This window comes from Aulonocara stuartgranti (assembly GCF_965226115.1).
Source record: "Aulonocara stuartgranti genome assembly, chromosome: 12".
Lineage (NCBI taxonomy): Eukaryota > Metazoa > Chordata > Actinopteri > Cichliformes > Cichlidae > Aulonocara > Aulonocara stuartgranti.
In genome coordinates, this window is record NC_138948.1 from 12,304,992 (window position 1) to 12,331,334 (window position 26,343).

Sequence of the window (26,343 nt, forward strand, 5' to 3'; positions counted from 1 at the left end):
ACATGCATGTTTTTCATCTGCTGGAGAAAGCTGGAGTGCCAAAAATCCAGCCCCAGCTGACTGATGGAGTTGAACCCCTCTTTGTATTCTTGTTGTGAGTCGACAACATTAACCATCTGGCCAGTTCACAACAATCCACCATCTCAGATGCCTGTCCAGTCAAGATCCCCTCAATTCACGGCAATTTGGCATTATATAAATAAAATCAATACTGTGCGCAGCAGCTCACAACTAGGCTCAACTTTGTGTCTAGGAAAGTAGCCATCTTTAAATGATATTTTTAACTTTTGGTTTTAGTTTTTTTTATGATCCTAGTGTAAAACGCTACACGTCAGTTTGACATTGATTTCATATGGCTGATGTGTGCATGATTTGTATCTTTAAGTTCTAGGTGCCCTCCATTGATAACAGATTCAGGACAACTGTGAATTACGTGGGCTGGGCCTATTTAAGTGGCCTCCTTCACAGCTCGCCTTCTTGGCCTGTTGATCTCCCGCCCTCCTCATCCATCACACAGGACCTTTATTTTCTTAATAAATGGTGGTAATTAGAATATAAACCTGTGTTGCATCCTTCCTTGTGTTGTGCCCTTTCAAGCCAGCTTTAACAGAAGTCTATGGAGCAAGCAAAAAAAATACAGGGAGATTCACTAATGCACTAACTTTTTTTGGATTCACGGGCCTGGTAGGACGTACATCCAGAAATCAGAACCCTTGGGCCCACAGTTACATAAATTTCATTTTAACAGCAAAGTCTGGCCCCAAAGAGGCACACTGACTTTAAAAAAAAAAAAAAAAAAAAGGTAGGGGAAGAGCCAGCCACTGAATAACTGATGTGAAAAATTGTTACAGGTTACAATGTAACTGACATTAAAAAAAAAAAATCTAAATTAGCCCACACTGTGCCAGCTGTCTAAAAGTCGAGGAGAATGACTCATTGTAGTCATTCACCTGGAGATTCTTTTGCCTAATGATGCCCCTTTTTGACTTTTGTTCTATTTTCCTTCTAGGACAATGTACCGGAGTGGACCAAGATGATTCCGGGGACAAGTTGTGCACATGTGTGCTCTAGAAAAGCTCTTTTCAGTGAGAAAGAAGACAAAATTTACCTGTTTTTACAGGGTGATCTATTACTTATCAAACAGTCTCTTTAAATGCAAACTGCATTATGAAGAAAAATATAGTAAATATTTAACCATATTCAGCATTAAGTAAATTCCCTGATTAGGGAATTCTGACATAAAACTAATGATGATTTACTGAAGACAAAACAGGACAACAGAGTCTTTGCAACTGCCCTGACTGACAATCTAGCTTTTTATTTTTGTGTTTGCAGTCATCTATTTGAGATTTAAAAAAGCTTTCTTGGACTGAAGGCCTTTCCACACATAACACATTATGTCCTTAATACCAATCATATTGAAGTAAATTATAATTACTTACATAAGCCGTTACCATGAAACACTTTTGCCCCAGGTTACACATTCTGTACAGCATATGACATCTTTCCCTTCTTTCTTTAGGTGTTTGCAACATTAAACGTTGCCTCTTTTGTGTGTATGTACTAACCACCAAAAGGGTAACGTGAATGTGTATGCAATCCTGCCACATGGCTTGGAAGACTTCTGAGAAAAAAGGATTTATTAAGGTCTCATGATTGCATCTCTAACAGTGGATAAACTAATACAATAAGTGCTGAGGGCTTTGTGGTTATATGCCATAGTGAGAGAAGGAGACATGTGAGGGTCATTAGATGGGCTCAACTGGAGCCCAAAAGCGTGAATTTTCTATGTTAATCTTGCCCTCTTTCACTTTTTCATCCTCACTGTGGAAGATTGGTTTCAGCAAAACACTGATGTTACTGTTTGCCTTCTTGCCAGCCTTTATCACATCTTTGCAAAGTGAAAAATACCAAACCTTCCTGTAAGGCTTGATCTCAAAACAACGTACAAGTTATTTGACTCTTACAAAACAACACCCAAGAAAAATGTTTTCACTCCAGAGGCAAGTGAACAGAGAGGCAAAGTGAGAAGATGTGAGGTAGGAGGAAGCTAATACTCTTCTTTTTTGTTAACAAAGATTAAAAAATTGATTTTAGTTTTTAGAGAAGCTTGATAACACTGCCTGCTACTATGAGTTTTAACATGTCTGGGTTCCTGTCCAACATCAAAATGTTTTCTCTGTAAAACATTGGTAATTTTGCTTTTAGCATAATATGTGGAACAAACAAAAGCAAAGAACTTATTTAAAACCATGTCGGATTAAGGCAAGGACACAAAACAAGCTGTTTTTGTTGTTGCTGCAGAAAGGTTAATATAGCCTATCTGCCCCCAAGGTTCCATTAAGCATTTATAGTAGACGTTTCCTGCATGAACGAAATGTCATGAGGAACTGTAACATTTTCATGAAATGCAATATCAGGCTTATTAAGCTGCAGGGAAAACAAGCACTGGCGCTACGCCACACAGCAGGCCACTTATTTAATAAGTGAAGCCATTGTTTAAATTGTCATCTAGTAACTACACTGATAACAACATGTGTTAGGATGAGTCTGATTAAACTCAGCAGGTAATTGACCAATTGATGACATTGTACCCAATAATTAGCCAAAGTAGTACATCTAGTTTGTTTTATCAAAAAAAAATGATAAAACATTTAGACGTATATCACTCTCCTTCAAGCCATCCACATAAATCCCTCAAAGAAATACCTGAAATCTGAAACAGACTTGTGCCATTTCTAACTGACCTTAATTATCCACAATTAATGAACCTAACATTTTACTGAATCCTTATTTTAAATACATTGCTGTATAAATTTATTACCCTTCTCATCTAAAACCACACAAAGTTCTAAAATATTACAACCCTAATATTTTACTTTCTATCAATAAACAACTGCAGCTATTCAAAGGATCAGAAAGTACAGTACTGAGTGGAAGACAATAAATTAACCGACATAAACATTATTTAGCTAGCCTAATTGATTTTCACAATTTTGGTTTGCTGATTGTATGCTCTTAGACACTGAGTTTTTAGGTTTTTTTAATACCAAATACAGATTTATAAGGATAACAAGCTCACAATATTGATTCCATGAATAAAAAGGTGAACTGAAACTGTACTGACACCAGTTGACAACTGATCCAAGGTACAATTTGATAAAATGCTGGTTACAAAGCAATATTACAGAGTAGGGTGTATGTCGCTGTTAAATAACTTTTTGTAAAGAGTTGGTGTCTTAAAGAAAACATATCAATCAAAATCAAGACATTTTCTTTTCCTTGGATATAAATATAGACACTGTGGTGTAGAACTCAATACCCTCTCCTCACCTAGCCTCGGGTGGTCACTAGTGGATAAAAGATGAAAAGAAACACAATTCTACTTCAAGCCATCGATCTAAATCCATCAATTAAAGCAACATCTAAAATTGTTCAAGTGTGTTTGCAGCCTTCAGAAAATGTCTAATTATTTTCTGAATCGGCACAAAATGTGCCAAAATTTCTTTCAAAAGGTAACATCAACAACTGTCAACACATAGAAAGTAACAGCAGCTGTAACTCAGTGCTAACTGGCCTTAATTCTCCTCATTTACTGAGACTGAGTTTTCAGCGTTTTTAACTACTGGGTTAAGAACACTGTGGTTTACAAGCTAATAATATTGACATGAATAAAAAGGTGAACTAAAACACTTTGAGTTAACAATTGATTGATCTAAGTCACCATCCAACAAAATTGAATAATTTTACATAGTAAGATGCATGTCAGTGTCAATATTTTTTAGTAAAAACACGGTCTCTTGGACAAACACTTAACCAAAACATGTTTCTGTGATGTAAATAAAGGTTCCATATACAGCTGGGCGATATAAGATTTTTTCATATCATGATATGTTTTTTTCATTTCAGGCGATAATGATATATATCACGATATAAGCCAAATAACTATATTTGTAAGATTTAAATGTGCCGTTGCTCACAAATAAAATGTGAACTAATCAGCAGCTTGTTTTGATTTAAATATTTATTTCCCATAATAAGTTCAACAGGGTAGATGTACTTAAGGAACATGAGACTTTTTCAGATAAATAAAGGCAAATATTGCAAACTACACAAAAGGCAGCCGCTAAAGCATAGTTGCCAAACTCTGGCCCGCGGGCCAAATTTGGCCCGCAGCCTAATTTCATTTGGCCCGCGAACCCATACCAAATTACTATTAGAGCTGGCCTGCTGGTATTATACAGCTAATATATATATTGTTTAGTATAAAGCTTTGCTTGTTCCATATTCAGTTTTCCAGCAAAACTTATTTGAGTCCATAAGAAAAGATTCATTCTTATATCTGGAGGAAGATTTTTTTTTTCAATAAATATTAATGTTAGCCCGTGACTTTGTTCCAGTTTTGAATTTTGGCCCACTGTGTATTTGAGTTTGACACCCCTGCGCTAAAGCGTTTAAGTTTCAAAATAGAACAAACAAAACAGACTACTAAATTGTCAATTCCACTTAGAAACAAAATATTAATTCTAAAAATAAATCTTAGTTTGTTTTACAGAAGAACAGACAAAATTGACTAACTTTTGTCAATATCAAATAAACTGAGAACTAAAAGGAAATTCTCAATCTCTCCTTGTTGTATAGCTTAGCTTTTCAAACAGTTTAATTCTAGCTGTAAAATTATGCTTCTAGCTCATATTCACAAAGGTAGGATGGTTCGCCACTTAATTTTAGCTGTTAAAGTATGCTTGTACATCACATTTACAAAGGTAGGACGGTTTGGCACATAATTTTACCCATCAGAGTATGTTTGTAGCTTATATTCACAAAGGTAGGACGGTTTGCCACTGAATTTCGTGTTGTGCGCATGCGTAGAAACAACGGGTAGGATGGTTTGTCAGGTAGGATGGATTCCAAGAACACCTGCATTGGAACGATTGGTTCGGCTCTGCGCTAGTTAATTTGGATTGGTTGTTCTTTTTTTTTTCTTTTTTTTTTTTTAAGAGGACAAGAGAGATGAGGCCTATCGCAATAGTTTAACTTTTCTATCGAGGAAAAGTTATTTCGCAATACATATCGTTATCATTCTATTGCCCAGCTCTAGTTCCATAGTGTATAGATTTCTTTCACAGATTTCTTTCACGGCAGATATTCCCAGTTTCAGACAGATAAGAGACAAACCAAGCCTCAGGGTCCCAAACTAGTGTACTCCTGGTGCAGATCCAAACCCCGGATAAATAGAAGGATTGCATCAGGACGGACATCCAGTATAAAATCTGTGCCAAATCAAACATGCGGATCTGCTGTGGCGGCCCTTTGGGAAATATTGAATAAATACAACTTTTATTTACAATGGAAAATAAAGAGAAGAACAGTGAAGCAAATGCTGAGCAGTGCAACAACTTTATCTGGCGGACAGAAGAGTACCATTTATGCCTAAAACCCCCCGAGGCTCCCACCGGAAACAGGGACATTTAGTCTTGTATTCATTTAATTTAGCACTAGTCCTAATCATGTGGCACAAACCAAACATCTGTGCTTTGGTGCTACTGCGGAGTTCGTAATAGTTTAGTTTTTCTGTTTATACATTTGTAAAACCACGATCATGGCATCAGTTCGCTAGTAACAAATAATAATAATAATAACCAAAAGAGCAGCTGACAAACACGTGTCATTGGGGAAAATGTGTATTCCAGACAGATTGGCAAGTAGTTTCTGGATATTTTGGCTATAAAATATAATAGGAATGGAGGCATACAATGCTGCAAAGAAAGAAAAAAAATAACTTGTTACATATTTGGTTACAGACAGATTTCTGTGGTTGCCATTACAAATCATTACAAATAATTACAATGGATGAACTTGCAGGAGTTATTTTGCGGTTTTGAGTTAGATTTTTCCGATATTTGGGATGTGTATAAACATATCTCAGCAATCACACAGCAAAAAACACGAATACTTAAATAATCCTATTTTACCTCAGACACACAGCTAGATGCTTCTCCAGGTAGGTTAAGTCTCTAAAATTATTTCTCTGCCTCCTTAGATATGGTCCCAACTCTGCCAGCACAAAGATCAAACACGACACTGACATCCTGAAATATGTATATCAAGGAGGTGAAGCTGTATTACGGACATGTAATACAGCTTCACCTCCTTGATCAAACCATTAAATTTTCCCTGCAGCTTTCTTTTTAGAATCAGAAAAACCTAGAATCTTCGTTTTCTCCTTTTTTCGTTAGCAAAATCAGAACCGGCTCAGTTTGTTTTTTGTGGGCGGCAAGGTTTGCATCTCGAAATTCTGAATTTCATGTTGTTTTTACACAAGGTGTTTGCCGTTTAATGGTAAATGGCTGGGCACTCAGACTGAAGTATTGGAAATTTTAAAATGAATATAGAGGTTTTAAAGATGTTAACAAAAGCTGCGAACATTAAGGGTATTTGTAGAGCGCTTTACTTAGTCCACTTACTTACCCCAAAAGCGCTTTACACATTCAGTCATCCACCCATTCACACACTGGTGATGGCAAGCTACGTTGTAGCCACAGCTGCACTGGGGCGCACTGACAGAGGCGAGGCTGCCGGACACTGGCGCCACCAGTAGGCAATGGGGGTGAAGTGTCTTGCCCAAGGACACAACGACCAGGACTGTCCGAGCCGGGGCTCGAACCGGCAACCTTCAGATTACAAGGCGAACTCCCAACTCTTGAGCCACGATCGTTTAACAGCCTTAAGGGACAACTTTTACTCTGTAGTTGGCAACTATTCGTAGACAAGTTAGTGCCCAGCCTACGGGCAACTGAGGTAATATGATAGCAGCCAAAGCAATCACAAAGAAGACCAATTTTTCCTTCGAAAAGCCAGCAAAAACTCAACGATTGTTTGGGGAATGCACATCTTTTCCTAGCAACTGGAGATTGACTGGGGGGTTGCCAACTGGTTTCTGAGCCTATATATCTGTGAGCTTAATGTTCGCAGCTTTTGTTAACATCTTTAAAACCTCTATATTCATTTTAAAATTTCCAATACTTCAGTCTGAGGGGGGTTAACTAAAACCAGATGGGCCACTGGGCTTTTAAAGCACTGATGGAAGTCCTGGTTCTACAAAAGCAGACATAGCTCTTGTATAAATTACAGTTCAAGAAACCCAAAGAGTTAACAACACTCAAAGTCAGAGTAAAAAGTTGGTCAAGAGAATGAGGATATTACTGGCTATTGCTTTAACTTTTAATGAAAGTCTCTCCAGGAAGAAATTTTGAAGTGTTGCACTCTGTTGTTCATATTGTTGTGCGCAGGATAAAGTACAATGCCTGGCTGTTAATTCACTCTTCACAGCTGGCCAAACATAGCGTGAAGTGGGTGAGAATGTGAAATCACAGAAATCGAACACTGACAGGGCCTTATCTGACACTGGAAAGGTGTGGAAATTTCTGAAGCTATCTGACCAAATGACAAGCAGTTTGAAACGAGTGCAAAGCTTGCTCAATGCCCTAAGGATACTCTAAAATGGACAGCAGTGCAGATTCACGCAGTAACTTGGATGTTAGGGTTTTTTTTTTTTTTGGGGGGGGGGGGGGCATACACTGATAAATTTGGCTGTCGAATGCTCCAGGATATTTGCAGCTGTAAAAGAAATTATGTCACACAGGATTCACGAACAGACTGTAAACTTATCTTCTGGGTTACCAGCACTGAATGAATAAGACTATCATAGTTGTGATTTTCAACATCCCATCTCATTCATGTGATTTCATTTAAAAAGAAAGAAAATGAAGAGGGCACTTTTATTTAAAGTACTGAAGGCACTTACATTTCAAGTCCTCACACTTCAATTTCAGTGACAAATGTTTGGGTTTTTTTTTTTAAACAGGAAACAAATTAAACAGGCAGCAGCCTAGTCAGACCATGTTCTGTTTGCAACGCTGCTGCCCCCATTGATGTCACCTGGGGAGGACTACAAATTGGTTTTCACCTGAACAATACGCTTGGGTCCATTTGATGTGTTAACCTTCATTTGTACCAGGAAATGTAATTGGAAAACAAATTTGAAAATGCAACTGTGAATAATTTACACTAAAACTGGCAAAGTGTTTCAACTTGGGCTGCTGAGACACACGTCTCTCATGGAGTCCTTTAGTGATGCAGGCAGGCAAGGTGTTCAAATAGTGCACGACTTCAGTTTTTCTATTTCTATATGATGAGCTCTGCATTATTAAGTGATAAGAACAAGAAATCTGATGTCCTGTAATCATTATGATGCTATACTTTGAGATACAATAAATAAAATAAGTTTTTGTGCAAAGTATCGTATCGGATCAGTATCGTCGATACCACACTGAATATTACTTGGTATCGGATCGGAAATGAAATCAGTGGTATCGCACATCACTACTATTCAGACACTAGCCAACCGAGCAGACTATGTGACCAAAGCTTCTGCCGCCCTTGCACTGAACATGAACCCTCTTTCAAAGTCAGTTTGATCTCTTCTTTTTGGCATTTTGAAAAAATCTAATCACTTGGGCCTGCTCATCACTTTCAAACATGTCTCAGAACATGTCTTGAGTTTTCCATGCAGAGCGCTGTGGCTTGGATCACCTGTAACTATTGTGTTTCTTTACTTATTTGTCACATATCACAATTTTTTTAAAATATCCATTTGATCAGTAAGAAGTCTACAGCACAGCACAGATCCTTAGAAATCATTCCTCGCAAGTTTCAAAGAAATTGAAAAAGAAAGCAAAAGGTAGTTAACGGTGTCTCACCTCTACTGAAGGTTTTTGCCCAAATTCAACAGATTTGAACCATACTCACAGCAGTATTTAATGACTATTCCTCATTTCAAATATGTTAGTTACAAGAAGATATTTTTTTCAATTAGTGTTGCATTTGAAATAACAATAACAGATAAAAGAGCCACTTTACTTAACATAAAATAATATTAAAAGTGTTTTGGGGATCATTAGAATCTATGGAGCTTGGAAGTTAGTCAGGAGATTAGATAATTTAAAGGATTTATAGTATTAATAACCCACATTGTAATAAAGGATTTCATTGGTGTTAAAGCTGGATTTGAAATGCCCGACAGCAATATAATTAGTTATAAATCTTAGAGACCCAAGTGTGCATTTAAATGAATGAATTACCTCCACTGCCCACATCGACTATGTGGTCTTTTTGTCAGCTGCCTTTATTTTCTTCATCTGTTCGGTGTAGTGGAGGCGTGTAATAGTAGGTGTGAGCCGTCCACCACCATTTGGTGTTCAGCAGAGAGAGCACAGGCAAGGACAACAATATCACTCTTCACCTCAAAGATATTTTTCCAACAAAACCGACCACACAAGAATTCTTTTCAGTGTGGACATTTTCAAATCTTAAATTGCTCGAAAACTAGTAAACTAGAGAAAATGTAAACTCTGTATGAATGCCTGCAATACTGTGTGCAGGCATGACACTACACTGGCTATAAAATTTTAAATGGCAGATATTTATTTTATATCATTTCTGTTTTTGTGTAGTGGGCCCTAATTTGTAGTTTGGGCTTGTCTTCTAGTGTGCAGTGAGCCTTGTACTCTGAACTATATAACCTTAAGGTATTAAGCACCCAACTCATGAACAGTTCACATTTTCTAACAAAACATTCTTGTCAGGGCAAAGTGACCTTTGCTTCTATACTGTATACAGTTTCCATTTCTCTCCTGCACCAAAAGAAAGAAAAAATAAAAGGTAAAGGGGACGCTGAGACGAGAAATAAAGCTGTGATTTTTGTGACTTCAGTTTCTCAGTGCAGACTACTCCTCATCTGAACAACTTGACACTTTATCACACCCTTCTGCTGGTCTTTCTAGCTCATCACAAATAAAGATCATTTCTTTGTTCACTCTCACTGAAAAATGTGCGATGTGGTTCTGGCAGCTTCTGATGGATAGGTCTTTGAAAACACTGACTTTTTTTTGTCTTATAGCCAGCAAATTCAAAGTCAACTCACTTCTGAGCAGCATAAGGCAGTTCTCCAATTAAAAGGCCTCAATTTTTGTTATACACATCAAACGCACATCAAAAAAGTAAAGAAAAAGTTTAAAGACGTTTAATAACGAGAGTTGTAGAGACTATCCCAATTGTCCTAAGGCTTCTTTAGTTATACTATTGTATCTCTCCATTGTCAAAGATCTGTAACAATTAAATGGGATGAAAAAGCAATTATATACAAGGAATGTACAAAGAAAAACATCAGTAACCTATAATTTCTAATTTATCATTTCCAAAGTGAGTTATTTTCTTTACCTTATTGTGCAGTTATCAAAGCCCAGCAGTGTAGGTAATAGGGTCGCATACTGTTAAATGCACATAGATCTTAGAATGCACAAGTGATGAGCTCCTCCACAGGTGTGCACATATTTTTCTTCAAAAACACAACACACTCCCAGCGCTTTCCTCCTCTGTTTCCAACTTGCACATTTATTCTTTTTTCCTCCCCTGCCCCTTTCCTCTCTCAACCAGCTGTGCAGATAAACAACCAAGCACTCAAGTGGAGAAAAGAAACATCCCCAATGACAGCTCAGGGTAAGAGCTCTTCTAATTACACTACAAAACACTGCCTAAGCATCTTCTGTCTTACCGTCATCCTTCTCTCTGTTCTGCTCCTCCTAACTCTGCTTCTTTGGCACTCAAGTCTCCTCTTCTTGCTTCTCTTGAATTTTAACCAGCACGACAAAGAACTAAAGAAACATTTTTCCTCATTTGCTTTGCATTTGCTAATGTGAAACACAGACTGAAACCGGTCTATATTGAGTCTCTTCTCCCATCACCATCTGTCTTCTCCTTTTCTAAAATTCTGCCTTTTCTTTTTTTTTTTTTCTTGTCATCTGCTGCCTTTCCTCTTATTACATTTTTTTCCCGTTTGCTATCACTCGCTTATCTGCACCATCTTCTTCTGCCTGGTAATAAAAGTCGTCCTCTTTTCCACCGCCTCAGATTTTCACACAACAACTAGGCAAGGAGGTTGATACAATATTTAGCATCATTTCAAATAGTGTACTTGATTGAGGCTTTTAGTGCCGATGCATATCAACATTTCCATGTCATGGATGAGTTAATCCAATATCTGATTGTTTTTTTTCCCGTACATTTTATCAGAAAGCTAACAACAGAAATATGTAAAAGCAACCACTTGAAAAACACCAACGACTTAACTTGTAACGACAAATGGGGTCTTTCCAGCTCCGTATTTTTATCCTTAGACTCTATTAAAGTATTTGCATAATTAGTTCAACCACTGTCTAAAATGAGCTGTTTCAGTACTCTTCCCTATTCCCTAAAACCAGCGTAGAAAAAAACCCCTCTGCAGTCTCCAACCCTGCATTTAGAGCAGTTTGAAGCTCAAGCTTTAGGCTTATAGGAATTACTTGTACATATGCTGATGTGTGAAACTTTGGCCAGGTTTAATAGGAACATCCACCACTGTAACAGAAATGGGCAAAAGCACATGTTATATTACTCCAAACCCATCACCAATATGGCAATCGTGGCTCAAAGAGTTGGCAGTTTGTCTTGTAATTGGAAGGTTGCCGGTTCGAGCCCCAGCTTGGACAGTCTCGGTCGTTGTGTCCTTGGGCAAGACGCTTCACCTGTTTCCTACTGGTGGTGGTCAGAGGGCCTGGTGGCGCCAGTGTTGGGCAGCCTCGCCTCTGTCAGTTCTTAAAGCTGAGTACTACCTAGCGCCAGAAAAAAGACTATTGGAGAGCCTGCTTTTTCTTTTCATGCTCCATTTTTGTGGAACAACGTCCCTCACGATATTAGGCAGGCATGCTCTGTGGAGGTTTTTAAAACTATGTTGAAGACCCACTTGTTCACCCTATCCTACATGTCTTAATTCTACGCCTTCTATGCCTAGTTTTTAAATTCTTATTGTTTATAACTTGTATTGTGTTTTTAAGTTGTATTGCTATATAACTTCTATAATCCAGTGAGACAGCCGTTTCGCCGGCTTCAGCCTGAGCTGCATGGTTCCAGCTCGTCTTCAGTTAACCTAACATATTCCATAAGGTCAGCCCAGCTAATTGCGGGAGACATGAGGGGTGAAACCAAATATCTCATTAGGACTCATCAGACCAAAGCACAGATTTGCACAGGTCTAATACCCATTTCTTGTGTTTCTTGGTCCAAGCAAAAGTCTTCTGCTTGTTAGTGGTGGTTTCTTAGCAGCTATTTGACCACAAGGGCCTGATTTGCACAGTGGATGTAGAGATGTGTCTGCTACTGGAATTCTGTGTGGCCTTTATCTGGGTTCTAAAAACAGTGATGAGCAGTTATACTGGTAGCATTCCAGCCTCTCTTTACACCAACACCTGTTCCTACACATATCCTATATATACTAAAATCCACTGTGGCCACAACATTTTCCTGATGTGAAGTACAAAAAACTGTAACACTTATCATTATTATTATCATTACTTTCAGCATCAGTTAGAGGTGGGGATCACCAGACACACAACAATACAATAATATCATTCACGATACATATTATTGCATTTTTCTTTTGCAATTTATCACCTTTTTTCAAAGGTAATTATGCCCTCGAAGTTCAACTTTGTCAATCTGTGTTAACTATTAAGTATTTAAGTTTATTTAATGAAATACTGATATTTGGATTCCCTGAATTGATACAATATCACATCCTGAGATAATAATAAATCCGCATGAGACCCAGCCCAATTATTCATGTCCTCTATAGTGGTCATTTGTTTTTGGTCTATATCTTTGGTCTGACTTATTTGAGCCACCCTAAAGATAAACCAAAATCAAAGATACCACCACCTCCTCCTCCTCCCTGCTGCCCCCTCCCAACCTCCCTCGGTTCTCGGGAGAATATCACAATACTATGTTGTATTGATTTTTTTTCCCCTCCACCTCTAGCATCGGTTCCCTCAACTTAAAAATATCGGTCCCTTCTGCTCAAAAGGTAGTCTGTGTGGATCTAGACTGGGGAACTGAGGTGTTGAGACCTGGTAGCGATGATGGACTAATACAAACATGAAAACAGTGCTTGTTCCATTTTTTTAATCATTTTTTGTTTCTTTATTTAGTCATTGTTTATTGAAAATAATCTAATCAAGCAACTTATAGTGAATCACAGCTGGTACATTTTGCTGTTGACTAATGCTTCCAAATGTTAAATTCTCTCACCAGTATATATATAAAAAAAGTAATGCTAGTTATCATTTTGAAGGACTGAGACCATTTAAATCTCAATTTCCAAATGAGACCCTGTCCAGTTTAAATGGTTAGCAAAGGCTCGCGCTAAACTCGGATTTCAAAATGCTAACAGAGGCCGGGAGCTTCGTCTCTGTCAGCAGCGATTAGCTTTAGCTGCTAACGCTGCTGACGTTTAGAAAGAGCAGCAGGACTCTGATTACACATGCTTCCAAGAACATTACAACTAAACTGATATATTAAAACATTTTAGAGATGATAGTAAATCATGACAGATTTCCCCTGACTATATTAAAGTTTCTCTGACTATATTTGTGGACATCTGTTACAGATGAACATCTGCTGTTGCCAGCAGCTCATAAACTAAAGAATCAATACAACATGTAGATCAGGTATGATGATTATTTAATACAAACCTACAATAACTAAATAGTTCTAAAGTTACAGGTTATATACTATGGAAGACGGCAGGTTAGTTACTGTATTTAATACTTTAGAAATTCCTGGGAGAGTTAAAGCCATTACTGGAATTTTTGCCATTAAATTTTTAATTTTAGTGGCGTTCTGTTCTTCAAATTCCCAACAGTACATGTCAGGGGTGAAAAACTGTTTTATTTTAGAACATAGGATAGTGGATAAGGAGCTGCCAGACAAAATGAAATGAGCAAGAGAACACAGGAGGTTTATGAATGTAGTGAGAAAGGACATGCAGTCAGTTGAAGTGACAGAAGATGCAAGGGACAGGGTGAGATAGAGGAAGAAAATCTGCTATGACAATCCCTAAACAAACAGCCAAAGGAAGAAGAAATAGTAAAATCCATCCATTTCTTCCGCTTATCCAAGTCAGGATCATGGGGGTGCTGGAGCCTATACTAGTTGCCATAGGGTGAGAAGAAGATTGCCAGTCTTTCACACGGCTAACACAGAGAGACAGATAACCATTCACATTCATATGTATGGGCAATTTAGAACTAATTAACCTAACCCCACTAATGGCATGTCTTTAACCCAGTACCTTCTTGCCGTGAGGCAACAGTGCTAGTAGTAAGTTTAAAATTTGCATTCCTAACTCTGAGCTCCAGTAGCGGACTCAGTGACTGAAACTGAACAGCCTCTTGTTTGTCTTCAACTTGCCATAAATTAGTGATATAGTTTAATAAAATGGGACTGGTGGCTATGTGTGTTACGTCTTTGCATAAAGCTGTTGAACCAACCTATTCTCTGTAATGTTGAGTACTTAATAAAGTGCACAATGATGAGCGGCTGCAGTAAAAGACAAAAACAAAAAAAAACAAAAAACAAAACCTAATCCAACACATCTTGTCTTCTGCCAAGATTTCCATCAGTGAAACGAATGAGTTACAGCAGGAGACACAGCAGTTTGTATCAGTATTAGAGAGACTCTGGTCTTGGTAGTGCTGATGGTGCTTTATTCAGCAACACAGACAAAAGTAAAGCATTCACTTTATTTGCTTTGGCAGTCTTTCTATAATTCTCATCTTGGCACTCCTCATTCCCTGCAAAAGCTCACTCTTTCACCCTCAAGAAAAAAAAAGACAGCCTTTGTGTGGATATTTGTTGTTGTTTTTCTGAAGTTAAAATCACTTTTAAGCCTATAGAAGGGAGAAAGCCCATTTCCTCTGGTCTTTCCCTTTCAGCTCCTCTCTCCTGACAAATCATTCATCTCTTTCCATTTGTTTGTTCAATTATTTTGTTCATTTTTTCATATCACCTGATTCTCTCGTTATTGCGTTTTATCTCTTTCTGCCGCTCACGTTACCCAACTCTCATTGTGCCTGACGCTGGTTATTTCTCCTCCAGGACCCAATCTAGCTGTGATGGATCCACTCATCTCTTCTGCATTAGACTGCCAGGGGAACAAACCATAGTATTAACAACAGCAATAAAACTGATGACGGTAATAAAAGAACCACACCAGCATTATCTGCGCCGTTGATACAAGTAATGGTGAGCAAGTTATCATGAATGGATCTCACTTTCTGACTCTCCCACTCCACACACATATATAATTCAAGCATGCACACTGCCAAGAAAGTAAAATCTATTTAACGGGCAATTTATGTGATAATCAGGCCATAACTTTCTAATTTATGAAGTTCCCTTCTGGAGACTACCAATCAAATCATCTTCAATCATTGTGGCTCTCCAAAATTAGCAAGATTCCAAGGATTGCTCTGTTCCTTACCAAGAGCTCACAAAAAGAATTGGATACAAGAACTGCTATTGAAATGTGGTCTAATTCTCTTGTTTCAGCACATTTAACTCATCCTGCCTTAATCAATAAAGTCCAAGTGGCAGTCAGGGTTAGGTCATCATCAATTTGTCTGACTGACAAATGAATCCAACAACTATTGACAGTAACAACAAAGGTCTTAGAACAAGTTACTGCAAACTGTAGATTTATGGTAATGAAGAAGAAACTGAAAAAGCTTCTCGGATGAGAGGTGAAACGTCTTCAAGCAACTTAAAGAAGTCCAGACGCTTTTCTTTCCAAGCTCCTTTGACTACGATGACCTGGATGACTGAGAACCTTCACAGACATGTATGGTAATGCTTTCATATAAGAGCCAAGACAAACAATATGTAAGCCAAACCCAGAAAGTCTCAAGTGATATTGTAAAAAATTGTCCCAGGAATACAATACAAATGAATTAAATTGCAAAATGCAGTAAGTATAAAAATACAAAAACTACTTTCAGATTAAAACAAAAAACAAAAAACAGGTGGATCAACTGGTTTAAAGACAGTAGTTCTGACTAGTTTAGATATCACAACAAATTATTGAAATTTGGTAATATGGTTGGAAAAAACCAAGAAGAAAATAACAGAAATAGCAATATATTAACCCTCTGGGGTCCAGGGCATAATTGGCCCTTTTTGACTACTTTTGATTTTACCTCTATATTTCACCTTTAAAAACCATTTATCTTGCCTTGTTTCATATCATTCTTTTCAACACAACCTAACATGTCTAAATTTACATTTTTTTATCTTGACATATTGTATTAACACAATTGTTCTAAATTCAGACAAAAAAAAACAAAATCTGAGTAGAAAAAAATGATAATTTTTACTATAACAACCACAAACATGCTTAACGAATCATTTTCATAACTTGAAATGCAATTTAAAAAAATTATGCACACGTTTTGCAAACACCTACAGTGGGGCAAAAAAGTATTTAGTCAGCCACCGATTGTGCAAGTTCCCCCACCTAAAATGATGACAGAGGTCAGTAATTTGCACCAGAGGTACACTTCAACTGTGACAGACAGAATGTGAAAAAAAAAAAATCCATGAATCCACATGGTAGGATTTGTAAAGAATTTATTCGTAAATCAGGGTGGAAAATAAGTATTTGGTCAATAACAAAAATACAACTCAAGACTTTGTAACATAACCTTTGTTGGCAATAACAGAGGTCAAACGTTTACTATAGGTCTTTACCAGGTTTGCACACACAGTAGCTGGTATTTTGGCCCATTCCTCCATGCAGATCTTCTCGAGAGCAGTGATGTTTTGGGGCTGTCGCCGAGCAACACGGACTTTCAACTCCCGCCACAGATTTTCTATGGGGTTGAGGTCTGGAGACTGGCTAGGCCACTCCAGGACTTTCAAATGCTTCTTACGGAGCCACTCCTTTGTTGCCCGGGCGGTGTGTTTTGGATCATTGTCATGTTGGAAGACCCAGCCTCGTTTCATCTTCAAAGTTCTCACTGATGGAAGGAGGTTTTGGCTCAAAATCTCACGATACGTGGCCCCATTCATTCTGTCCTTAACACGGATCAGTCGTCCTGTCCCCTTGGCAGAAAAACAGCCCCATAGCATGATGTTTCCACCCCCATGCTTCACAGTAGGTATGGTGTTCTTGGGATGCAACTCAGTATTCTTCGTCCTCCAAACACGATGAGTTGAGTTTATACCAAAAAGTTCTACTTTGGTTTCATCTGACCACATGACATTCTCCCAATCCTCTGCTGTATCATCCATGTGCTCTCTGGCAAACTTCAGACGGGCCTGGACATGCACTGGCTTCAGCAGCGGAACACGTCTGGCACTGCGGGATTTGATTCCCTGCCGTTGTAGTGTGTTACTGATGGTGACCTTTGTTACTTTGGTCCCAGCTCTCTGCAGGTCATTCACCAGGTCCCCCCGTGTGGTTCTGGGATCTTTGCTCACCGTTCTCATGATCATTTTGACCCCACGGGATGAGATCTTGCGTGGAGCCCCAGATCGAGGGAGATTATCAGTGGTCTTGTATGTCTTCCATTTTCTGATGATTGCTCCCACAGTTGATTTTTTCACACCAAGCTGCTTGCCTATTGTAGATTCACTCTTCCCAGTCTGGTGCAGGTCTACAATACTTTTCCTGGTGTCCTTCGAAAGCTCTTTGGTCTTGGCCATGGCAGAGTTTGGAGTCTGACTGTTTGAGGCTGTGGACAGGTGTCTTTTATACAGATGATGAGTTCAAACAGGTGCCATTCATACAGGTAACGAGTGGGGGACAGAAAAGCTTCTTACAGAAGACGTTACAGGTCTGTGAGAGCCAGAGATTTTCCTTGTTTGAGGTGAACAAATACTTATTTTCCACCCTCTTTACTACCTCAATTCTCAAAAGTTCTTGAAAAACTGTTTAAAAACAGACTGGAAAATTTTATAGATAAACATAAACTACTCACTGAGAGTCAGTACGGATTCAGATCAAGCAGATCAACATCATCGGCACTATTAGATTCAATAGAATACATCACAAATTCCATAGACAAAAAGCAATATGTGGCTGGGTTATTCATAGACTTGACAAAGGCATTTGACACTATAGATCATGATATATTAATAAGAAAACTGGAACGTTATGGTGTCAGAGGGGTAGTTTTAGATTGGGTCCGGAGTTATTTAAGTGACAGAAAGCAGTTTGTGAAAATAAATGGTGGTTGCTCCTTATGTATGGACATTGCTTGTGGTGTACCCCAAGGGTCAGTTTTGGGTCCAAAATTCTTCAACTTGTACATTAACGACATCTGTAAAGTGTCCAAAGTATTAAAAATGGTTCTCTTTGCTGACGATACAAACATTTTTTGCTCTGGTGATGATCTGCAGAATTTATTGGAGGATATGACTAATGAAATAAGTAAAGTGAAGTTCTGGCTTGATAAAAACAAATTATCATTAAATTTGAATAAATCTAAACTTATGTTAATTGGAAATAGTAGTTTAAATACAAATGCAAAGATTCAAATAAATGGTGTTGATATTGAAAGAGTCAGTGAAAATAAATTTCTGGGGGTAATAATAGATGAAAAACTTAACTGGAGAGCTCACGTAAGATATATTCATTCCAAAGTATCACGAAGCATTGCAGTACTAAACAAGGCAAAACAGGTATTCGACAGAACATCACTTCATATTCTCTACTGTTCACTGGTTTCACCATACTTAAGCTATTGTGCAGAGGTCTGGGGCAATAACTATAAAACCACATTACATTCACTTTTTACTCTTCAAAAGAAAGCAATTCGAATCATCCACAATGCAGGTTATAGGGAACATACAAACTCACTATTTTTGCAGTCTGAAATATTGAAAATTGACGATATAGTGAAATTCCAAACAGCACAAATTCTATTCAAAGCAAAAAATAAAGAACTGCCAGGTAATATTCAGAGTATGTTTTTTTTGAAAGAAGGAAGTTATAATTTAAGGGGTTTTTGTAACTTCAAAACAATGAAGGTACGTACTACAAGAAAAGGCTTTTGTGTTTCTGTTCATGGAGTGAAACTATGGAACAAACTGAATATGGAATTAAAGCAATGTCCAAACATAAAACTGTTCAAAAAGAGTTATAAAAATATGATCTTCTCGATCTATAAAGAAAAGGAAAATATTTAAATTAAGTGAATGTCTCTATTTAAAAACAAACAAACAAACAAAAAATTCATGATGTGATATTATAGTATATAGTATATCAGAAATCTGTTCACTATTTTTATTACAAATTATATCAGTAAGGAAGCTGACTAAATATTCACTGATAATTTATGGCAAAGGGGTGGGATTAAATAAGTGTATACTTCTTCCCACTCCCTTTCAACATGTAAATTAATCAGAATGTTTTTTTGTATGTAATTTGTATAGTATTTTTTTTCTCTCTTATTTCTTTTCTAAATGTACTTGTATATTGTTCACATGAAATAAATTACCAATCAATCAATCAATAAATTCTTTACAAATCCTACCATGTGGATTCATGGATTTTTTTTTCACATTCTGTCTCTCACAGTTGAAGTGTACCTCTGGTGCAAATTACTGACCTCTGTCATCATTTTAAGTGGGGGAACTTGCACAATCGGTGGCTGACTAAATACTTTTTTGCCCCACTGTATTTACCTAAAAATTCAGCCAATGCCTGCGTTTTTTATATAACCATTTAAAACTATTTACAGAACAATCAGGTGTTCTGCATCAAATAAGAAGTCACACAAATTATTTGTGCCACTCCAAAAAATAGTTTCTGTTCACTGTGAGATAAAGGAGAACACCACAGGCCTAAACCCTGCAGGTCTGACAGCAGGTGGTGTATCACTCCTGTCTTCCACCTGGAGACAACATTTACATTGCAATCTGACTTCGGTGGAGTTTTTGCAGCAGCTGTGAAATTCACTTGTATAACTGACACAAATCAAAATAACGACTACAATACACACTAACTACACAAGACAACACACTAACTATAGACTGTCTGTGAAGGTTCTCAGTCATCCAGGTCATCGTAGTCAAAGGAGCTTGCAAAGAAAAGTGTCCGAGAAGCTACTTCAGAACTGAAGAAGCTTCTCGGATGAGAGGTGAAACGTCTTCAAGCAACTTAAAGAAGTCCAGACTCTTTTCTTTACAAGCTCCTCTACCTATAGACTCCAAACACGCTAAACGTCACAAATCTCTCACATCTCAAAACTCGCTGTCCCTCTTTCTTTCGCTTGCTCGCTTTCTCTCGGCACCGTCACTCCTAAAATTTCTCCCTCTAACTAAACAACAAAATGCCAGATGTTGCCATATAATTTTTTGATTGGTCAACATGGTACATTTTTCCACCAATAGGGAAGGGGTATTTTTTCTTTAAAGATGCACCACAATAACTTTGGACCAAGACAAAAAGCTGGTTCTCCTACTTTTTCACTTTTAAAAATTAAGATTTGCTTTCCTTCATTCTGGCGCCCGTGTTTGTGTGCTGAACCCTCCTTCACACACAGCAACGACAATCAGGTCAAAGATAACACTGAGCCGTTAACACGTCTTCTTTGTGATGACAGAACAACGTGTGCCACAAAGTTTGCAATCAAATTCAGCTGGACTCTGGTGCGAGCTTATCAACTCTGAATGTTTACTGCATTTGTCATATTTTGGAAGTTTTTATTTTTAGTCTTTATTATAATTCTAGATTGAATAATCACAGTTATATTTACATATTTAGAAACTTTTCTAATGTGACTGTAATGATAGAGAGACTTACAGAATATTTTTTCAAAGATGTTTTAATTTATCCATAAAGAAGAAATGCATTACTTTTTTTGCTGAAAATGCAGAAACCATAACTGAATTTTCTACTTCATGTGTTCCTGTAAATAGAACATAGCACAATCACCAGACAAGGAGGCATGCTTCAGCTAGAGAAAAAAAAATACACTTACAGAAAATAATCAGATAAGACATGAGAGCTGCACAATCTAATGAAACACAACAGCCCTGGACCTTGCATCACCTTAAGATGTTCAGCTTTTATTAAGACTGGTAGCAGAACTGTGCTGACTCAGGTCTATGATAATTTGTGATGCTGCACTTTCTAATACTGTCGAGAAAGACTGCCTTATACTGAATGGAGGTAGGCTGTCCCATGTAACTTAGAGGTCTCATATACAGTAATATACTAATTGCATATTTACAAGTTAAGGTAATCCAGTGCAACACTACGAAAGCAAATTGCGTCTTCAAAAAAGTTTTTTTCAAAAGTTTCAAATTATGAATGTATTGAATACTTTTTATAACTTTTCATTTGCTGTACAATAACAATAAAGCACATTTTGTTGTTGACAAATCAACAATACACTAAAGAACATTTTTAAGTACAACCCTACTACAGCAATTGGCAAGAGACCTTACAAGGTAAAAACCAGTACAGTTTCAGTCTGTGTATGTGTGTACGTCTGTCTGTTTCTAGGAAAAGGATATAATAAAACTCCTACTCCTGCCCTGCAGGTTGACAGCCCTAGCCTTCAGATTGATTTGACCAATAATTCCGGCAAAAGCTCATTCACATGAAACCAGATTCTGTGCTTCCCATCTGTCGCCCACTCCCTCACATTCAGTCTTGCTATTTCAGATTCCAACAAAACCTTATTTGTTTGCAACCCTGGAAAGCTATCCAAATTTTTAAAACTGTATAAATCAATACACAAAAAGTCTAGAATAAATCACGGCAAATTGATAATGATGGCTTTGATGAGAGAAGAAGTGGGTGTACTAGAAATGTGGTGGAAGATGACAATACTACCCAGAATTTGAGGTTGTTGTTATTCCCATGGATACTTTATGCAAACACATGCAATATGAATGCAGACGCTAATGCATTTTTAATGAATGTCATCAGAAGGCTAAATGTGGGACAGAGTGTTGTTTTAATTGAAGAGGAATAATTCAAGTACCAGCATTCCATCTGCTATATCACCAACTCAAAAAGGATGAGATTGTGTTATTTAACACCCAGTGTCACTTAATATTTGAATTAAAAAAATAATTTTAAGCTTTTGTGTTACCACTTAGTTCAGAAAATTGATTTCGCATTCATGCGTCTCATTTGGGGCTTCGCAAAAAGAAAATGTAGCTCAATTTGGAGTTCATAGTCTAGGTGGTTCGTGAAGTGCTCTCTGCAAGAGTTCCCTTAACGGGGAATAATGATATCAGTGAGTAACTGGCTTTGTGAGCTTCAACACATATTCCAAAACACTGTCATGTTGCAAAGGTTCTTATTCTTTTCCTCCAATTTTTTCTCAAACTACTACTTTTGATTAAATATTGCTAACTTAGCCACTTGTGGTTTTGGGCTACAGGAACAAGAAGACTGCTCAGTGAAACAGTAGGCATAACATCAAACACCAGCACGTCTGCAACGCTCTGTGATTTATTAATTATGAGTTTCCTGTAAAGGCCAAAGTTCAGTGGTGTCGACACGAACAGATACATTACTGCTGCAAAGTTTGGAGTCACCCAAAAAAAGTTTTATGTTCTGTGATTTTTTTTATTAACGTCTTTAAATAAAGAAATCTAGATAGGACATCCCTTAATCTGTCTTCTTTCGCTTATCCTAAGTCAGGTCACAACGGCTAAGCAGCATATTCTGTAGTCTTTCTCCCAAACAAAATGTTCCAGGTCCTCCAGGGAAAGCCCAAGATGCTCCTGGTCCAGAGAAGATATATATTCCTACTGGCAAGTTCTGGGTCTTCTGTGTAGTTTCCTCCCAGCTGGGCAAGCCTGGAAAGCCTCCAAAGGAAGGAGCCAAGGAGGAATTCTGCTTGTTCATTTACTATTCTGAGTTTAAGATTGTAGTTTCAGGCTTTGGTTCCTATTATAGTTGTTATTCCTTTGTGCTTAGTCCTTGATTTTGGATATCGGTTCCATTTCCTCTGTTCAGTATTTGCATTCTTAGGTCTAGGTTTTAGTTTGTTTGTATTCTGTTTCTCGTTTCTGTCATCATGCCTCAAGTCTTGTCTCCATGTTGTCTTGTCTCCATGTTTGTTCGACTTTCCGTCTTTGTGTGAAGTCTGCGTTTCTGTTCCTGCGTTTTGTTTCTCCCCGTTTAATTTTTGTGGCCTCTGTCTCTTTAGTTCTACTTCCCCTGTCTCGCCACCTGTAATGAGTGTCACCTGTTGCTCCATCATCATCCCCATGGCTGTCTCTCTCCTTGCTGTTTGTTTTTTTCAACATGAGAATTAGTTTAGATTTCCTGGATGCTGATCTGCTTTTAAGTTTATTTCTCGTTTCTCGAGCCCTGAATTTGGCGTCCTCCTGCATGCCACAAGACTTTTACATAGTACACAGTAGATCCCCTGGTAACTGGAAACCGTACTGCTATGGCTACACTGATTTGCTTATCTGTATAATTTTTCACTCGTGAACAAGATCCCACAATACTTAACCTCCTTTTGACTGGGTTAAAAACTTTCCCCTCAAATTAAATACAATTTCTGGGAGTGAACTGTGGCGTCAGTCTAGAGCTGGGCGATATATCGCGTTTTTAAAAAATATCGATATATTTTTATACGAGATATAAGATGTGACAATATCCTTTATATCGATATAGTCTATGTTACGTTATAATTATACTTGTGGAGCCGCAAGTTTGTCTCTCTTTCGTCCACTTTCGTCTTTACGCAACGTTACTCGGCCTCGCCTCTCGTTCACTGAACACAACTCCCCCTCCTCCCCCATCGCTTCACCTGCAGGAAGCGACAAGATGGACACGGCGAATCTCCGTTAACGAGTTACTGCGCATCGCCTCGTGCGTGGGGCTGGATGGCGTCAATGTGTTAGCTAGCTAACCACGCAAACGAGCTAACCACGCTAACGCCATGCAGCCCACAGGGGCTGCACGGACTAAAATCCTTTCATTTTCTCAAAAGTTGACAGCGCGCCTTATATATGAATTCTGGTTGTGCTTGATGGCTGCGAACCGATTTTATGTGGAACAGGGCGCTCAGCAATCTGTCAAAAAAATTTTTAGTACGACTTTGGTAAGCTACGGAGCTGCACCGCTTGATGGATTGTCGGAGCATTACGGCTGAGCCTCGCGGAGTTATACGTACTGTGCTTCAACGTAATATTACCCTACTGTGTATAAGGACCATAAATGGCACCTGTTAAGAGACGTGGTTGCGAAGTGGATTTCAAACTCCAGGCTGTCAGTCACGCAGTACAAGTTGGGAACAGAGCAGCTGTGAAATCTGTCTTTGTTATTGTGCTCAGCGTCTTTTAGTTTACATTTTGACTGCACAATTGTGAGCTTTTTGTTATGCACAAAAACAACATTGTTTTCTTTTATTTATGGAGCATTATTATTTAATAAATGCTCATAGTTTATTTTTGAGTAAATTTTATGTACATCTATGCTCTATGTTAATAAAAGTGCCTGTGTGACATCTGGGACACAGCTTTGACTAAGAACTCTCTTTTTGTTCTTACTTTATGGCTTTAAAAAAAAAAAATCGAGATATATATCTTATATCGCCATCCAGCTAAAAAAATATCGAGATATGAATTTTGGGTCGTATCGCCCAGCCCTACGTCAGTCATAGAGGTATTAGACGGGATCAGAGACCAAAGGAAAGCCTTGTTTTGCTCATTTGTCTCACTCATTTGTCTCATCAAAGAATCATCAAAGATAATAATCATTATCTTTTATTGGATAACATTTATTGAATCCCAGAATCTAGGACTTGATCTATTGCTGATGTTTAGACCAGTGTTTGTAAAGTTGAAGGGTGATGAATGTTTCTCATAATGGGCTTTTTTTGTTCTTTTTGGTCATCCCATTTCCCACAGTAAGTATGCAACATTCATTTTTTTTTTTTTAAATCCTTCTTTAATCAACACATTTCATCTTTGTTTACATGACTGGAAAAGGTTTTTTCTAATGACTAATCCACTTCATAGCAAGTTATTCTATTAGATAATAAAAAGTACTGTCGAAGATGGATGGTAGATGATGGATTCAAACCTAAAACACTTCCTGCCTTGTAGCAACAGTCTTAACCACTGTTCCACTGTGCCCCCAAATTTATGTTACCACATAAAAGTTAAGAAAATGTCTACAAGCTGCAGCTGATAACAAATACCTACTAGCTATGAAACGTTGACAGGAACATAGTTTGGATACCATTTCCTGCATTGTGGTAAATCCCGTTGGTAGAGAGAGCATACTTCACATACTTGCCAGGGCATTGCCAGATCTGATTGACTGGGTCCTAGCCTTGATGAGGGGCACTTTAGCAAAGGTCCTGCCCCTCATCAAGGCTAGGTGCAGCTGAGAAGGGCTGAGAACATGAGGTGTTAAGGGTTAAACCACTCGAGAACGTGCCTCTAACTATAAAAAGTCATTTTTGCCTGCACTGGAACAAGTTTTGTTTAAAGTCTGGCCTCTGTCTTCTATGTGTGACCCTGCCCAAATGTCAGTTTAACATGGCAACAGCGTTTGATTAAGCAGGAATATACTGAATGTTCTAATTCATTCAGGACCTGCCTGCTATCTTCAATCAGAGAGTAACAGCAATGATTTCACAAAGTTTATTTAACAAACAAATCAACTGTTGGCAAGCCATTAATTTTTTTAATGACCTACACCATAGCACTGCAGCCTGATATAAAATTTGATTGTACAATATAGAAAATAAGCTTGCCTGATGTTGTATTCTCTAGCTCTGTGTTCCCTCAAAGGTCAACACTGTCTATATGGGTTTGCTATTTGTCAGTGATGCAGATTTATGTGTCAGAGTTTACCAAGTTGGACTCGATACAAGCAGGAGCCCCATGAGCTGAGTGCTGCTCAAAAATGTTTAAGGCATGGGAGTAATAGAGAAGCCTGCACACATCCACCACTTCAGAAACTGCATAAGAGAGTTTGTATGAGAGAGAGAGAGCGGGAAGCACAATTTTCATTGCTTCCACACTCACAGCAAAATTTAGGTAATGCTTAATCATAAAACCTCACTGTTTTATAATGATCCTTGACTTTAAACGGGTTAAACATCTCAAATCTGCAACGCTAAATTGTCATTCGTGTGGGTATTATGTTCTTAAAACTGGCAATAAAGGAAGATAAAACGTTTTATTGTTTTTTAGTTGTAGCGAGGGAACGCAAAGGTTAATTGTTGAGAGACTTTGTCTAATTAAAAGCAAATTTCTTTGTGAAGAAATCTGAGAAATTGCCTTGTGGGCTTTACAATTGTACGAGCTATAGCTTGTATCAGGAGCAACAATCAGCTGTTTTTCTGCTCTGCTGGTGTATTGAATTAGCTCGTTTACAGCATATGGCTTTGCCTACATTTTACCCATGGGTTGCCACTTTGT

The 26,343-nt window shown here is 38.0% G+C and overlaps 1 protein-coding gene across 21 annotated transcripts in view; it reads right to left on the bottom strand.

The window, feature by feature from the left end:
* Nucleotides 1-26,343, bottom strand: part of gpat2 (glycerol-3-phosphate acyltransferase 2, mitochondrial) — a 170,840-nt gene that overhangs the window by 59,226 nt on the left and 85,271 nt on the right. The window contains exon 3 of one of the 21 annotated variants that reach the window (XM_082553971.1): nucleotides 14,995-15,076. The exons of 19 other annotated variants lie outside the window; for them this stretch is intronic. The gene's annotated coding sequence lies outside the window, so the exon portion shown is untranslated. Of the gene's footprint in view, nucleotides 1-14,941; nucleotides 15,077-26,343 lie in introns of those variants that run through there. One more of the 21 variants, XM_082553957.1, reaches the window with a different exon arrangement.